Below are 15675 nucleotides of genomic sequence, written 5' to 3' on the forward strand. Positions count from 1 at the left end.
CTGGTCTTCTACATTACGTATGTTACATGGGATTCATGCCACCTGCTGTTTTACTACTTCAGAACACTTTTGAAACTTGCACAAATCAGCTGCACTGAAGATATGTTTTATGTTCTCTGCTTGTCTTTGCCAACCTTTTTTCTTTTTCTCCCCATTCTCTCTCCCCACTTTATGCCAGAAAAAGTGATGTTTTTTTCCCCTCTGCAAATAAGTACTTGCTCTAACTTAAACAAAAACCCCCAACATCATGGTAAGGCGAGGGTGCTGTTTGAGTCTTACTAGCAGCCAAAACATTGTTTAGGCCAGTGATCTGAAGAAGGATCCTCCAATATGAACTTCATCTTGTATTTCTAATAATTTATTTAATTTCCATTGTGAAAACATGATAGAAGATTTTGTGCTGCCCGTGTCACTGTCAGAAGACGTGTGTCTGCCAGTGCTTACATCCTACTGCCAGTTAAAGTGAATGGTTTACTTGAGTGTTTAGAGATAGTAACGAAGGATTTAGAAATTTGTCTGTCATGAGTAGCTGGTGTCAGGGTGCTACATCTCCCAAGCTGGTGCACACTTGCCCCGGTAAGAACTGAAGATACCTGTCACTTTCAAGAGTTTAATTCACTGCAGGTTATTTACAGCGCAGCTGTGTTACTGCTCTCAATAGCCACGAACAGCTAACGCTGTGTCCTGCAGGAGCTGATCGTTCAGGTGAGATAATGTGGTTAGAAAGAGGAACAATCCTTTCATAGCATGGTGTTTAATGGTCCCCAGTGACACTTTATTTGGAAATTAATGGCGATTGATTTCCTCTACCAGAACACCTGATAGAGTAGGAGGATCACAACAAGAAACGGGTTCTTGGACTGTCTTTTAGATTTTCTTTCTGTGACCTTTTGGGATTCCCTGTCAGTCCTCTACCTGTGAGGGTTTGTTGTTTGGTTTGGTTTGGGGTTTTGTTTGTTTTTTTACTTAGTAGCTTTTCTTCAAAACTCCACTTTTTTTTCCCTTACTGTTTCTTGATGTAATTGTAATGTTTATGCTTGGATATTTTGCAGTATTCATTTTCCAATTGAATTCTAGGCTTTGTGATTCTAATAGTTTCATATTTTCTTTGGCATAAACTGTAGTATTAAGGGTCAGCTATGTTTTACTCTGACAAGTTTATATATCAAAGTTTAGAAAAAAGACTGAAAAAATGTAGCAACTTGATTTTGGGATATGTAATCAATGGTTGCCAATGAAAACTGATGTTATGAAATCCCATGAGAATATGACCGTATTCCATCAACTCTTCTAGGCTTGTGACTGAAGAGAAACACGAAGGTATATGAGTAGTCATTTAAGCACATTTCATGTTTCTTGCTTCCAGAAACTTTATAAAAATAGCCAGGTATAATAACAATGAATTCATTATTCTTACAAGGATATCCTGAATTTGACATGCCAGTATATGACTTTGAACTTTAGTCTAACTTAGAAATTGAGGTTGTTTTGAAGATAGCCCTTCAGAAGGATTCTCCTATTTATGCTATGTGAATGCCTGCGTTATATTTAGGAACTGAAAATACTTTTGCACTGAGTGTCCTGTATTCTGCGGGGGGGGGGGGGGGGGGGGGGGGAGTGGCTGGGGAAGATATGAGCTGTGCCTTCTTTCACGAGGATACTTAAAACTCTTTTTCCAGCGATGTTGCTCTCTCTTAGAGAGTCAATGCTGAACACTGCTGCCTCCAGTCTCCCTCTCACAAGAGCAGGTTATAAACCCTCCTTACGCTGAGGTGCAGGACAGTGGTTTGTACTGCAAATGTAGCTTTTATTTAGCTGAAAGGGAATACTTCTAATTCTTTTAATTGAGCTGGATACCTTTCCAAACCAAAGCAAGGCAACGTCATGTCTTCATAATGTCTACTGTGTGGTGGGCTTGATTTCTTCTTTTTTTTTTTTTTTTTTCTTCTTAAGTAGATCCAGTGTGAACTTGGAAATGCAGAACGCGTCAAATTTTGTATTTTCGTTATAGTCTATCAGTATCAAGAGGGAAGAGCAGAGCTGGTGGTATCTCTGAGCTGAATCGCAGTTCACAGCCATTGTCAACAAATTGCAAGAGTTTTTCATTCCTTACTCTGCATGGTCTTTGTAATGGCTTTATCTGTCACTTCATCCCTGGCATTAGTTCTGTAAATAATTACCCCATCACCCTTTGGTCCTTAGTAACTCTTTCAAAAGCACAGCTAATCATTTTATAAAAAAGGCAGACTGGTTAATTCTTGGCAAGTTTGTCTCGGAGCCTTGTCTCTGCAAATGGAAATGATGAACTTTAGCTGTAATAAACAGCTCGGGTGGAATTGCAGCGCACTGGCTGCTTGGTGGGGAGCGCTTCTTTTTTCCCTTCCACTGACACTGTTGCCTCGTATGTGGTAGGTGTTGCTGTAAGACAGCATCATGCGTGGTTTTGTCTGCTCCATTTTTTTCATCACATACAGCAACTTACTATTCCATGATAATCAGAATTTGTGTTATCGCAGACTTGTCTTTGTGTTAAATCGTTGGTCTGCAGTTTGATTTCTGTTTAACCTGTTGTCATTCTGCACTGGTTCTAGAAAGGCTGTAGTTGGAGACATGTCTCACTCCCATGGTGTGTAGGTACAGGTTAATTGATTTCACAGGAGTGGTGGCCACACTTAACAGCACTTCAGTAGGCATGAGTGTCTTCACAACTGCCAAGGACAGATTTTACTTTCTTCTGTTTAATGCGACCAGTAAATCCATATGGCATTGCCTGCTTCTGCAGTAGAACTGGGGATTATGCAATTTAATTTCCTTTTTCTTCAAAGTGGATGTAAACATAAGGTTTCTTGCTATCCATCTTGTAGCTTGTGGGCTTACTGTGCTAAATCATTTAGCTCCTTTAAGACATGAGTGTGATCTGTTGTCCAGGTCCACATTCAGCTGCAGAGGAATGTGAATATCAGGCTTCGAGTTAAAGAAATGAAATGCTTCCAACTTGCTAACCAGAGGCAGAATTACAGGAAGGGCTGTACCACATGGGCTTTCTCCACTCGTTTTACTTTTGTTCCTTGTTTTTTCTCTTGCTTCTCCCTGTGTTGCAGTTAATGCTGAGTGTAAATGTTAGGGATACCTCGTCTCCTTAGACTTCTTCTGCAAGTCCAATTATGTGATACCAAACAAGAGAACAGGATACATATAGAGAGATTGTTTAACCATTTTTTATTTTATTCCACCTTCTTCTGTTCTGGCGTTTAGGTTTTGTACTTACCTATAAGAAAATAAACTTATGTAATCGATATATAATATTTTTCTTTGCCTGCATTCAGTAGCACTTCAATGGCTACTACAGTGGATCAAAGGCCTATTTGTCCCACTTTGATATGCATGTACAATAAATAGCCCTACCTGTGGTCATACAGAAAATGTTTTGATTTTGTGCAAGTTGTGTTTAGATCTAGGTTTCTTTAATAAATTGTGCAATTTAAATTTGGAGTAACCTTACTGTTTTTCATATGAGAACTAAAAGTCGGACTAACTTCTGTGTTTTAAATCTGAATTGCTTGTAAAGAACAGCAAAACAAGAAAATGTTAATGTTAGATGTTAATGTTTGTGTCTTTCCATTTTAATATACAAAGTCTTATTTTATGAGCTAGGGAGGGTCACAAGCTTACAAGTCAGTTTTGGCCTTTGTTGCTCCAGTTGTATGCTAGAACATTAACATAAAAATGGATTAATCTGAGCAAGGAATAAAGCTGTTTTATTTTAAAGAAGAATTTCTTTTCAGCTCATGACCGAGTAAAATTTTCTGCAAAGCATTTTTTCCCTCTGAAGTGTTACAAAGCAACTACCGTCTCTAATAGGGTCAGTTAACAAGAATTAAGCTGTAATCTTATTAAAAGCTGATAACCTCAAGTATGATTCCAAATAAAGCTATCTTGATATGTAAAGGGTGAGTATTTTTTCCAGACTTACGGGGAAAGGTAATAAAGCATTTATTGAAGCACTATTATGAAAGCTGGGCAAAGAATGTTATGCCACAGTTTTTAGTATTTATTACAGTGGTTTTGTTTTTAAAGCTGCAACTTGTATTTTACACTCCAAAACTAATACAGTTTTACTAGTCTTCAGTGCAAAGCTGTTCTCTTCAGTAGAATTAATGACAAATAATATGTTAGAGGAAATCAGTAGCCAATCTAAACTTATCTATTACAGTACTGTTACAACTAAGAAAAATTACACTTTTGTGCAATGAAACAATATGGGGTTACAGTTTGTACAATTCCTTCCTCTGTCAATGCAATTAGCAGAACTTATTGGAATGCTGGGGAAGTAAATTCATAATTTGATTCCCAAGCTCCTTTGAAAGCTTTTGAAAAATGTACTGGTGCTGAAGAATTCATTTTGATGGCTTGAGTGGTATTTGAGGTGTAAGAGTTTCCCTGTTAAAAATTATTAGGAAAAGAAGTGGCATCTGTTGTTAATAATATCTCAGTTCCTATGTGCTGTCCAACTCCGTGATACCCAGGTAATTGTTTTCAAATCTTGTTTATCAATATGATCTGCAACAGAGATGAAGGAAGAATGCAGAGGGCTGCTCACAGAGAGGGGTCCTTTTGTAGCCTTGTAATTCTAAGACACCGGTCAAAGAAGTCAGTTGCTTCAAAGAAGGCCCCCCTCTGCCCCCCCCTTTAGCCATAAATCTTACTTCTAAGTATTTTGACTGTTTCAGGCTAGTGTTTAAGCCCACACAGTGGGCACTGGAAAATAATCCTTTAATACAGAAAGAAAAGTACCATTAGCTCATTTCCGGCAGCTATTCTGTATTTCAGATGAGGTGTTTTGCTGTCGAAACAAATGCAGTTATTCATGGACTGTGGCTGTGTGATTTACATCAAGGCCTATATTCAGTAAAGATAACAGATTTACTTTCTTCATGCATGTGCCCACAATATAATCCTCCTTTGATAGAACTTGAAGGAATTTTTTCAGCATTTTGTAGCATTGATGTTTAATGCATTGAGTAGTGGAGAGGCTTTTTTCCATGCAAGTTCAAAAGTTCATGTTATGATCTTGTATGAAATATCTACTTAAGTAACTAAATGTGCCCGGTTGTGGGTTAGGATGTACCGTGTGCATGCTTTTTAAATTTTGGGGGTTTTTTCCTCTCTCTCTCTCTCCCCCTCTCTCTCCCCCCCTCTCCTCACTTTCTCTTCCACCCCATCACACTTGGCTCTCATTGCTTATCTGCAGCCACACTTCCTCCAGTGCATTATCCCGATTCATTATGTAATACCTGAGTGGGATTCATTGAGCCTCTTGGGAAGTAGACCATTGCTCCGAACTTCAAGAAACTGGACAAAGTTTTATTCTTAGTGTAATCCTGCAGGTATGGGTCTTGCTTCACTTGGTGCCAGTCTGGTTACTGACATAAGTGAGACCAGTGCTGGATCTCATTCCCATAAGAAAAAGGGTGGATTTGCAGTTTAGAGGGGCCACCACACTGTTTACATTTTATTTGTTGCGAGTTGAGTGCTTCCTGCTGATCTTTCCCCTCTCCCCCAATTGTACATGTGATTCTTCAGGTTTTACGAGACAGATTTTTAAAGAAAACTTTTTCTTTCCTAGTGGGCCAAGGAATCCCAATATGTTGCAACCTCCTTACATTAAATGGGTAACTTTTTTACTTTTGCAGACTTTAGAGTTAGAGGTAGTGTGATGCATTTTGGAAATCTGTAGTTATAACCCAAGTTTTCCCAGTTTCTGCTCTTCCAAATATATATATTAAAGGAAGTGAATGGGAGGTACACAAGCATGACCACCGTTTGACTAGAAATTGTAGAAACTCAGTTGTATAAACCGTACTAAAATCAGAAGAAAGGCAGGAGCAGAAATATCCCACCTTTATTAAGTGCATAGGACCATATTTTGCCGGGGTAGCATGCCTTCCCGGCAGGGTCTCGGCTGAGAGCATCATTGCATGCATGCAGGTAGGCAGCTTCCAGTCTTCATCTGACATCCGTGTAATGAGCTGCAGGCAGATCTTGCAGTCTCACAAGCGTTGTGGCTATTCGCTTCTTAATCTCCAAGTGCTGTCATGTCACTGTCCTGTTGCAAAATCCCAATACAGAAGCAAAACCGCAGCCAGTTCATGAGAATAGGTATATTTTCATTAAAGCAAGGTAGGTGATGTTTGAACTTTTTTGTCTTTAATTTTAACAAACCTTTTGTTGCATCATTTGAAATTATAGAACAACTGGCACCAGTTCGTGCTAGTGGATGTTTAACTAGTGTGAATGCACTGGGGTGTATAATTTTACTCTGTATCTGATACTTGTCTCTGTTAGAGCTGTTGCTTCTGCTCTTCATGTTATTCTGTGTTTAGAACTTTTAGTTTAGTTTTAGTCATGTCTTTGTAACGTGAGAAAATAATGAAAACATGCTGTAAGAAGTTTTTTCTGTGGTTTTTACTAAGCATATCGTTCACTGTTTTTATAATAGTTTTGCATGCCTGTCGATCACATTTAGCAGGAAATATAATATCTTGAAATCACTATAGTTCCAGCAAGTCTGAAGGAGTTGAAAACCTTTCACAAAGGTGACTAACTGAAAGGAAAAGTAAATGGTGCCGATACTATGTTGCTACTAATTGTAGCCAGTGGGGTAAAATAGGGACAAAAAGTGAAGAATCCTGTCAAATCTGAGAGGTTTTAAGTCACTTGAATATAATTTATTTTAAATAGTTGACCCTTAAAAAAATGGTTAGGCTTTTCTGATCTTTGATTGCTAGGAAATGCTTAGTGAAAATTTAGGATGCAGGACGTTGTGCCTTCGGTGCCTTTTCTGAAGAGCGGCACTTAGAGAACAGGTGTAGTACCAGGTCTGAAAGAAGGATGTGCCAAAATACCAAAATGCTGGTCTCGCTTCTCTTCTTCTGAATGGTTTGTCCATGTAGAAAACATAACCCATCTAGATTTTGCAATATTAACTCTTATGGACATTCAATTACAGAATAAATTGCTTTATTTTGAAGAAAAAAAAAATTAGCGCAATTTGAATCAACTGACTATTTCAGAGAATGTAACTTTTATTCTAACGTAGCTTTGCCGTACAGGAAGAATGGGAATGTGTTCTGGGGAGTTCCCTTGCCTGCTGAGACCAGGAGCCTTTCTTGGGCTGTGATTTCACAAACCGCTCAGCTGACCTGACCGACTGCTGTCAGTTAAGGCAGAATCGCTCTTCTTCTTCCTTCTCTGAGCTGTGTGGTTCTGCTCTCTTCCCTGTGCCAGGTGAGCTACTCATGCTGGGCTTCACCGTGGGCTATTTAAACTCACTAACCAAGCTGAAAAGGATCCTTTTACTAAGTTAGGGAGGTGAAGTGGCTCAACCAGGAGGAGGTCCCAGCAGATTTCCAGAGCTGGCGTAAGACAAGCTGTGGTGATGTGCTCTGGAATTAAGGGGGGCGGGGAGCAGGACCTTCCTGCTGTTCCTGGCAGTAGTGAGCTTAGATGAGGCTGCCTCAGGTACAAAACTGCATTCTTGGACAGGTGCCATCGAGGCACCGATCACTCTTGGCTGTGTCTAATTTGAGGTCTTGCAGCAACATAGCCAAGCTGTGAGAAGGTTGTAAGTGGCTAACTCCTGTACCCTGTGGACCTAAACTGTGCCATGGCAGAGAGGTGGAGCTGTTGCAGACACCTGGCATGGACAGACAGGCAGCATTTCCTACTCGGGAAGGAAAACTACTGGAGTCTGGCATTTTGGTTTTTTGGGGGGTTTTGTTTGTTTGTTTTTAACTTTAGAACACAAAGCTCTACAAGGTGTACAGGTGAGTGGTAAAAACTCCAGCTTCATTACTGATACCCTTGTGGATTAAAACTGATCACAATGGCAACCCAAATATCATTTAGATATGTTACTTCATGCAGATGTTACTCCTAACTTGAATGCTTACACTAACTCAAAAAGAGTCCTTCATCAGTAGTTGCATGAGAAAGACCTGTTGGATTGTTGAGGGTATTCTAGAGCAATGAGTAAGTAAGTAACGGGTAACGTGCTAATTTGCGGTTTGGGAAGTTCATGTCTTTTCTGTGATAGAGACTGTTTGTCAGACACTGGCTTAGTGAGATCCACAAAAATACTTGGTACTTGTGCACCTTGATGCAGAAGAGCAATCAGGTGTCTGCCTGACAGATTTGTATCCACAAAACTCCATAGTTCTGTGGATGCACAAGAAAAGTGTTTTTACACGCAAGTGGGATGCTTTAGCAGGTGAGGAGGGAATAACAAAGGGTGCACCTACTAACATTTATGCACTTCAGAGTCCGTGAGTACATACTCTTGCAGGTACTGCAACAAAAGAGAAGAAAGAAAGGGTAAAATTTTCTCTGGGCTGAATTGGAGTGATTCTTTTGATTTTATTTCAACCTCTCTGGATGTTTTATTTGGACTACTGAAAGCAGAATCTGACCCAAGTGGAATATAATGAAAACACATGACAACTTCGATTAAAAAAAAAAATAAAATCTGTTACAGCAAAGATGGTTCTGGTGAAAAATGGAAATTTTCCCAGGAAGGGAAACCTGTGATGGAGTTGGGAAAGTAGAAATGCTAACTGAGATGATTTTTGATCTTTGGCCACCATGTATTGGTGTCTAATGACACACAGTAGTAGTAACAGTAGCAGTTGTCTTCTACTTTGAATGTCCTAGAGAGTCCTTGGCATCTGTTCATGCACACAGGTACGGGGTCTCTAGATGCTTAGAGGCTTTAAAAGTTCTGCATAGGATGTTGTAATACTTATAAAAATGAAATGAAAGTCTAATTTGACTCTTTTTCCAGAATGTGGAGGTGAGAATGTTATTGGTTTTATTACTGTTTGGATTAGGGCAATACTTAAATCCCCCCAAGAATTTTTAAAGATTTAAATGCCTGAGGATGAGGTCCATATCTTGCCAAGGACTGTATAAACAAGTAGTTGAAAACAGTGGCCTTGCAGCAGGCAGCTTCTACTATGTAAGGGTTAAAAACCCCTTTCATCTGTCCAGAGATGAATTTGTCTCTTGAGAGTTTAGCAGGCTTTATGGGAATTCCACCCATAACTGGGTGGGATACAGACACCTTGTTAGGCACAGAAATACTCCTTGCCATGCTCTACCTGCATGAAACTCTTACATGAGAGTAATCAAGGGAGAGAAAGCTATTTCACAAGGAGCCATTTCCTCCTCTAGACACAACTGAGCTCGATGGAGATAGATTGTGCCAGATGTCCTGTCTCCCATACACTATTATTTTTATTCCTCCCTGAAACTGTAGGCTAGCACACCACTTGCAGCTTACATCAAATGCTGCGGTCTCACGCCCAGCCCAGGGTTACATACTTCTGTTAGGTGTGCTGCTGCTCCTGCAGCGCTAGGAATGCTGGAGGGGTGCCACGAGCTGTTGGTAAATACAGGCTGCAGTTTGACAGTAATTGCTTTCTTCCTGGAGTTTCAGAAATTACATACAAAAGCAAATGATACGAGAGAAAGCATTCTGCTTTAAATGCATTTCGTATCAGATGCTATTTATTTTTTTACACTCCTTTGAATGTGGTACAGTTAAATATATCAAGTCTGTAATAGAGGAGCAAGTCACGTACTTGGAAATGTCCTGAGAGTTATCGTGGCCTTAATTATTTATAAGCCTTTCTTCTCTCCTGGCCTTAAAATAAATTTAAGGAAGCAGGAGAATGTTCTGTGACTGGAGCGAGCGCTGCCCTTCACCACACAAAGCAGCTTCTGCTGTATGGCCTCTTCCTCATGAAACGCCTAGCAGCTTCCCTTGCTCCCTTCAGTCTGTCTTTCAAAACTACTAACAAAAAAATCTGGCCAGCCCCAGCTGACTTTGGGAGAGAGAAGGAAGAATTTTTCATATTGCTGGCTTCTTTTGATTTTAGGTCTGGAAAAGGTTTAAAATATTCATTTATTTGCTTTTTGTGTACTAGTGGTTTGACCTGGTTTAGCTGTAATGTCTCATAAAGAAAAAAAAAAAATCACTGTTTTGGAAAGGCACAAATTTTTATCTGCATCAGGTAATTTAAGCCCATAGGCACATTTTATACAGAAACTAACCAAGTTTTTTTTTTAAATCAGAAGCAATTCTGCATTACATATCACAGTGTGAATCTGACCTAGTTCTTCATGCAGAACTGGCCAGTGAAGAAGGCTGGTTGCTACTGGGTAGGGTTACTGCTCCAGGTCACGATTAGCCTTTTCCTCCCTAAACCATTACAGCTATGTCATCTGCAGCTTGAAGGTGCTTCAGTTTGGTGCCCAGCATTGTGCTTGGAAGATACTCTTGGTTATGAGAGAGATGTGTTTTTTTCCTACCTCTGTGTATGTGAGTAACGGTATTCTGTTGCTGAATGATGGGGGAGCGGTACCTCTTGAAACCTCTTTTGTACAAGGAAGGCTTTCTTGCAAGAATGCTCAGTGATTTCTCCTCTCTCCCCTTGCAAGATGCAGCCATGTTGTGGGGGAATCAAATACCATTGGAAGGATCGTACATCCATATCTGCTGCCTTTGCACGGGCAGTATGCTCATAAGGCTTCTGTGTGAGTTAGAGAGAGAGACGTAAGCATGGCTTGAGCTGAGACATAGATGGGTTATTATCAGGCTCCATCTCTAAGCTGCTTTCTAGTGAAGGCTGTTAAAAGAACTTAAGTTGTGCTTGGAATGAGATCGTGGGTTAAAGGTTTAATTTTGTTCTGTGTCAAATCTGTTTTCATTCTTTATTGTCTTTTGCCACCTTTGGTCTTCCCCATTCCACAGCCATGGACTTTATCTGTATGGCTTTTTCAAGGAAATAACGTAAGAAGTAGGATTCCAAAGTCTGTGATAGCAAAGGGTCTGGCTCATTGTTCAGTTTTTTCTTGGCCTGCTGAAACAGGGGAATATTAAACTTTACCAAGAATCCACTAAGATATGGTATCTCTTCATCTTCGTACTTATGAAACTGCATTTAGGATAGGTGCTTTTTCAAAAAGCTGCTTTGATTTTACATTTTGTTCACAGTGTTTGTCATCAGACTCTTTCAGAAGGAGTATTTTGCGGAATGGAGCTTACATCGCAGACGAGCGTGCACTGAAAGGAGTTAAAGGTTTAAAATGCAGAGTACTCCGCGGGCCTGCCCCTGCACCTGGAAATCCTGTTGCCTTTTCTGGCCCCGAGTGCGCCTGGATGCCTTAGTGGCCCCGACCAGCCTCACCTGGGGCTTCTGCCCACGGGTGTGGGACCTCCACTTCAGGTCAGCTGGGGGCCGTCAGTCTCTGCCTGAGCCGCTGCGTGGCTGGTGGTCTCCAGCCCCGTCCCCTGCCGCTGGAGCCCCCAGCCAGGGCTCCCTGGGCGGCTTCTGGACCTGGTTCGACGTGGGCCGTCCCTGGGGCTGCCGATGGACTCGTTTGCAGCACCCGGCTCATCCCCTGCGGGACTGTGCTGTGGTGGGCGAGGACACTGTCCCGCTGGGGTCACCCTTGGCCCCCAGCCTGTCCCCCCGGCGGGGCAGCCCTGCTCCTGCTGTTCCCTGGCAGTGCCTGTGCTTTTGTACAGCACGGCCATCAGCACAGTCCTGTCTTAAGCGTGCTTAGTCTCCCAGACTATTACTTTCTGAGATTCTTGAGAGTTTTAGTGCCATGTTTTGTCTTTCACGGGGTCCCTATTTCAACTCCTGATTTTGAGGTTTCATTTTTGAATTTATATTCATATCGGATATTAGTGATGGCTCGCTTATAGATGAGTGGTTAGACGGGCAGGCAAATTGTCCTTTTTTTGGTAGCTTTGTTTTCTGGGAAGTGGTTGAGGGACATTAGGGTTTTTTGTTTTATATGCCTACAAAGTATGTACTTCAAGCAAAGGGAATTTCCATTTAGCAGAATGTTTAAATTCCCAAGCTTATGCTCTCACTAAAAACCTTGTTTAATTCGGCATGCTTGTTAAAGTAAGCTTAATTCACAGAGAGCAACTGATACATTTGGGGAGGGAGGGGGGGAGAAAAAAATCCAAAATAATCAAAAGACGGAACAAAAAGAAAAAAGGAAAAATACCCAAAGTTTGTAAAGAGCTCAGCCTAGTTTCTTTTCTGAAAAATAAATCCTTAAACAGAAGATGTCAGTTTAACAGTTGTCATGTCTGTCTCTTTCACACCTGAAATTTTAAAAAAGGATTTCTTTTAAGAATATTACAACAAGTTCATGCTTATCTGATGAGCTGTTTATGGGCTTGCTTTAGTTTCACTGGGTTGGTTTGGTTTTAAGTGAAACTGTGCGTTTGAGGAGGGGAGTGTTGTGAATGCTTGTGTAGTTGGGTTAACTTGGTTAGGGACATTGCTGCTCCTTGGCAACCCTTTAACCACAAAAGGAGATCCTGTAATGGAATAATCCTTCATTAGGAAGACCAAAACCCTTCTGTCTCTTGTCATCATCTTCTTTTTTCAGTTGTCTACAAAATAACTGTGAGTAAAAATGGATGCTCCTGATGCTTTTAAGATTATTTAAGATGATTTGGCCAGCAGGAGCGGGGAGGTGATTGTTCCCCTGTACTCAGCACTGGTGAGGCCGCACCTTGAGTCCTGTGTTCAGTTTTGGGCCCCTCACTACGGGAAAGACATTGAGTTGCTGGACCGTGTCCAGAGAAGGGCAACCAAGTTGGTGAGGGGCCTGGAGCACAAGTCTTATGAGGAGTGGCTGAGGGATCTGGGGCTGTTTAGTCTGGAGAAGAGAAGGCTGAGGGGAGACCTTATCCGTCTCTACAGCTACCTGAAGGGGGGTTGTAGTGAGGTGGGTGCTGGTCTCTTCTGTCAGGTGGCCGGAGATAGGACGAGAGGAAATGGCCTCAAGTTGAGGCAGGGGAGGTTTAGATTGGATATTAGGAAAGATTTCTTTACTGAAAGGGTTGTCAGGCATTGGAACAGGCTGCCCAGGGAAGTGGTTGAGTCACCATCCCTGGAGGTGTTCAAAAAACGTGTAGACAAGGCACTTCAGGACACGGTTTAGTGGGCATGGTTGATGGTTGGACTCGATGATCTTGAAGGTCTTTTCCAACCTGAATGATTCTATGATTCTATACAAACATAAAGAACCTTGTTTGCTTTAGGAACCTGTAAGTGACCAGGGCCTTTGAGATCTTATTTAGAAAGCTTATGAGAAGCTTTCCAGGTGACAGCTTAACAGAAAACCCAAGTGGAAAGTTAGTCAAACATCCAGAAGACGTGTAAACAGAAAAGTTAGACGTGTGCATTGAACTGAGAATTAATTGTTACAGGCTTGGCCAATCGGAGCTGGTTTAAGCTGTACCAGCCTTGCCATCCCAATTCATTCTTTAACTGGAAACTAATTTAAGTGTGACATTTCATGTGAAAAAGCTGTCACTGGGCATGCATGTATATTAAAGTGAAATGAAATAGTAACCCAAACCGTATTACACAAAGTACATCTGTTAACCCATTTGTATTTGTATGTCTGCTTCCTTAGAAAATGGTGCCGGCTGATCGCTCTCAGCAGAATTGATGGAAAACGCCTGTTACTGTACTGCTTTTTGAAATGTTGGGGAATATTGGCCTTGTTTACCCGAGCATATGATATAACTTAGAGCAATTCATTTGCAATCCATGTCTCCATGTTGACATTTCCGTTATACAGGAATTGGTGGGTTTATTCCAGAATAGCATGTTTGCACACCCGTCTCCTGGGATGGCTTATCCTGCGATAGCTGTAGTGTTCAGTGTGCCTGGTCAGCAAGGCCAATCACTTTTTTTTTTTTTTTTTTTAAACAACATTGATTTAATCTTTAGGCTACTACTAACTATACAATTACTGTACAGATGGCTTATGTTCTGCAAGGAAATGTGTGCAGCTAACAGTAATGAAAGATAAGGGTTTGTTGTTTTTTTTTAAATTGAATTGGCTAGCTAAAACTCACCATGTGTCTGATGTAGAATAATCTGCAAAGCCAGAGACTGAAGAAAAATGCTGTTCTTGATAAGACGTAGTCCTCCACACCCTGCCTTTTCTGTAATTTCCTTCCATTCTTCCCACTTTTCAACTTCATGCTGTAGTTTTAGATAGGTTGGTCAGTAAGGTAATTGCCAAGTAGTTGGCTAGGGGTTAAAGCAGTAGCCTGGCCTGTGTGATTTAGTACATAGATCTGCTGCCATTCTTTTGAGTGATGTTGGACAAGCTGGCTAATGTTTGTTTCAATTCCTCTTCTGTGAGTCACGGGTAACACATCCCTGCTTCATCAGATTGTTGTGAAGATGTATTCATGTGTCTTTGATGGCTTCTGATGTTACAGCAATGCAAGGTGTAACAGCTCTCTCATGCAATCACGTGAAAATAATACATTATGTCTGTACCCGTGAAAGTTAGAAATGGCAGATTAAACTACAGCAGCTAATTTAATAGGTTCGTTTGCACTTCAGTCAAATAGCGCATGCCCTTTCTCAAAGTCTCTAGGCTTTTCTCTGGTGAAGCTAGTAGACTACCAGGGTAGTCAGACACCTAACCAGTGAGAGGTTGCTTGTGGTTTTCTGTTTGTGTGGGTTTTTTTGTTTTGTGTTGCTTTAACCCCCTAATAAATGCCAAGATATACTGGCTTTGGAAAATACACTTAATCAAATATTTGATAGTTATATTTCTAGTGTAATGATAATCACTGTAGTCAATCGGGCTGCCCTTAATAATCTCCATAGCAACTACATTCAGTAAAAAGTGAAAGTAACTGATTCATGCAGTTCTATGCCAAATGATACATGTGAGCAATGTACTGTCTGTTTGAAATGTTACATTCGGCTAAATGATGCATACTCTGCTGGCAATGCTTTCCATTGCTTCTCTTAAGAAGCAAGGAAATGGGAACTAGCTGTTGTTTGCAGTACTATTTGTTAAGAGAAATGGACTTTTAAATGCTAGTGTTAGTGTCCCTCCATCTCTTTCATCAGAATATTCAAACAAAACCAGGAAGGCTTGGTAGCAAGTAATTTGCTTTTTATTTCATTCCTCTCTGCACATGGAAAGTGACGTTTTAAAGCTGGTTATGCCAGTGCAAGTGCTTTGTTTTGGTTTACCTTGAACCTGCTCCTAACTAAACTTCCCCCCCCCCCCCCCCCCCCCCCCAAAAAAGAAGTGGATCTTGCAGATGAGGATCATAGCTTCTTAAATGTCATTACTTCTGTATCTCTAGTTCTTCTGTCTACTTTGTATTTTGGCTTAACAGTTGCATGTGTCCCTGGTAAATTTTAGGAGTAGTAATTAACAATATCTACAACATGTGTTCTCTTCCTCCTACTCAGTGTTATCCTGGTCTCTGACAGCTGTGTTCCTGAAGTTACTCATTCCACCTGAAAGGGTGAAATGCGGAATTGCTTTGGTGCTGGAAGCAAGCGAAATGTCAGGGATTGCATCAGAGGAGCCTTCTCCGAAATGGCTGGGATGCTTCTTGCCTTTCACATGCATACTTTAGGTTTGATTTTTTCAGAGGTGCTGAGCGCCTGCATTTCCTGCTGACTGCAGCCAGCCTTTCTTCTTTCAAAATCGCACCTCTTTTAAATGCCTCTATTCCTTAGCTTTTTAAGCTAGCTTTCAAAGCTGGCCTGAGGGCACCAAAACTTAACTTGAAGATTATGTTATAGACCCCTGTGGTGG

At 41.0% G+C, this 15675-nt stretch overlaps 1 protein-coding gene across 2 annotated transcripts in view; it reads left to right on the forward strand.

Annotated features, from left to right (window-relative positions):
* The window catches only part of PTPN14 (protein tyrosine phosphatase non-receptor type 14), a 124115-nt gene that overhangs the window by 28844 nt on the left and 79596 nt on the right, over positions 1 to 15675 (forward strand). Inside the window, exon 1 of one of the 2 annotated variants that reach the window (XM_030034929.2) lies at positions 7265 to 7287. The exons of the other annotated variant lie outside the window; for it this stretch is intronic. The gene's annotated coding sequence lies outside the window, so the exon portion shown is untranslated. Of the gene's footprint in view, positions 1 to 7264; positions 7288 to 15675 lie in introns of those variants that run through there. 2 annotated transcript variants of the gene reach the window in all.

This window comes from Aquila chrysaetos, chromosome 13 (genome assembly GCF_900496995.4).
Source record: "Aquila chrysaetos chrysaetos chromosome 13, bAquChr1.4, whole genome shotgun sequence".
Lineage (NCBI taxonomy): Eukaryota > Metazoa > Chordata > Aves > Accipitriformes > Accipitridae > Aquila > Aquila chrysaetos.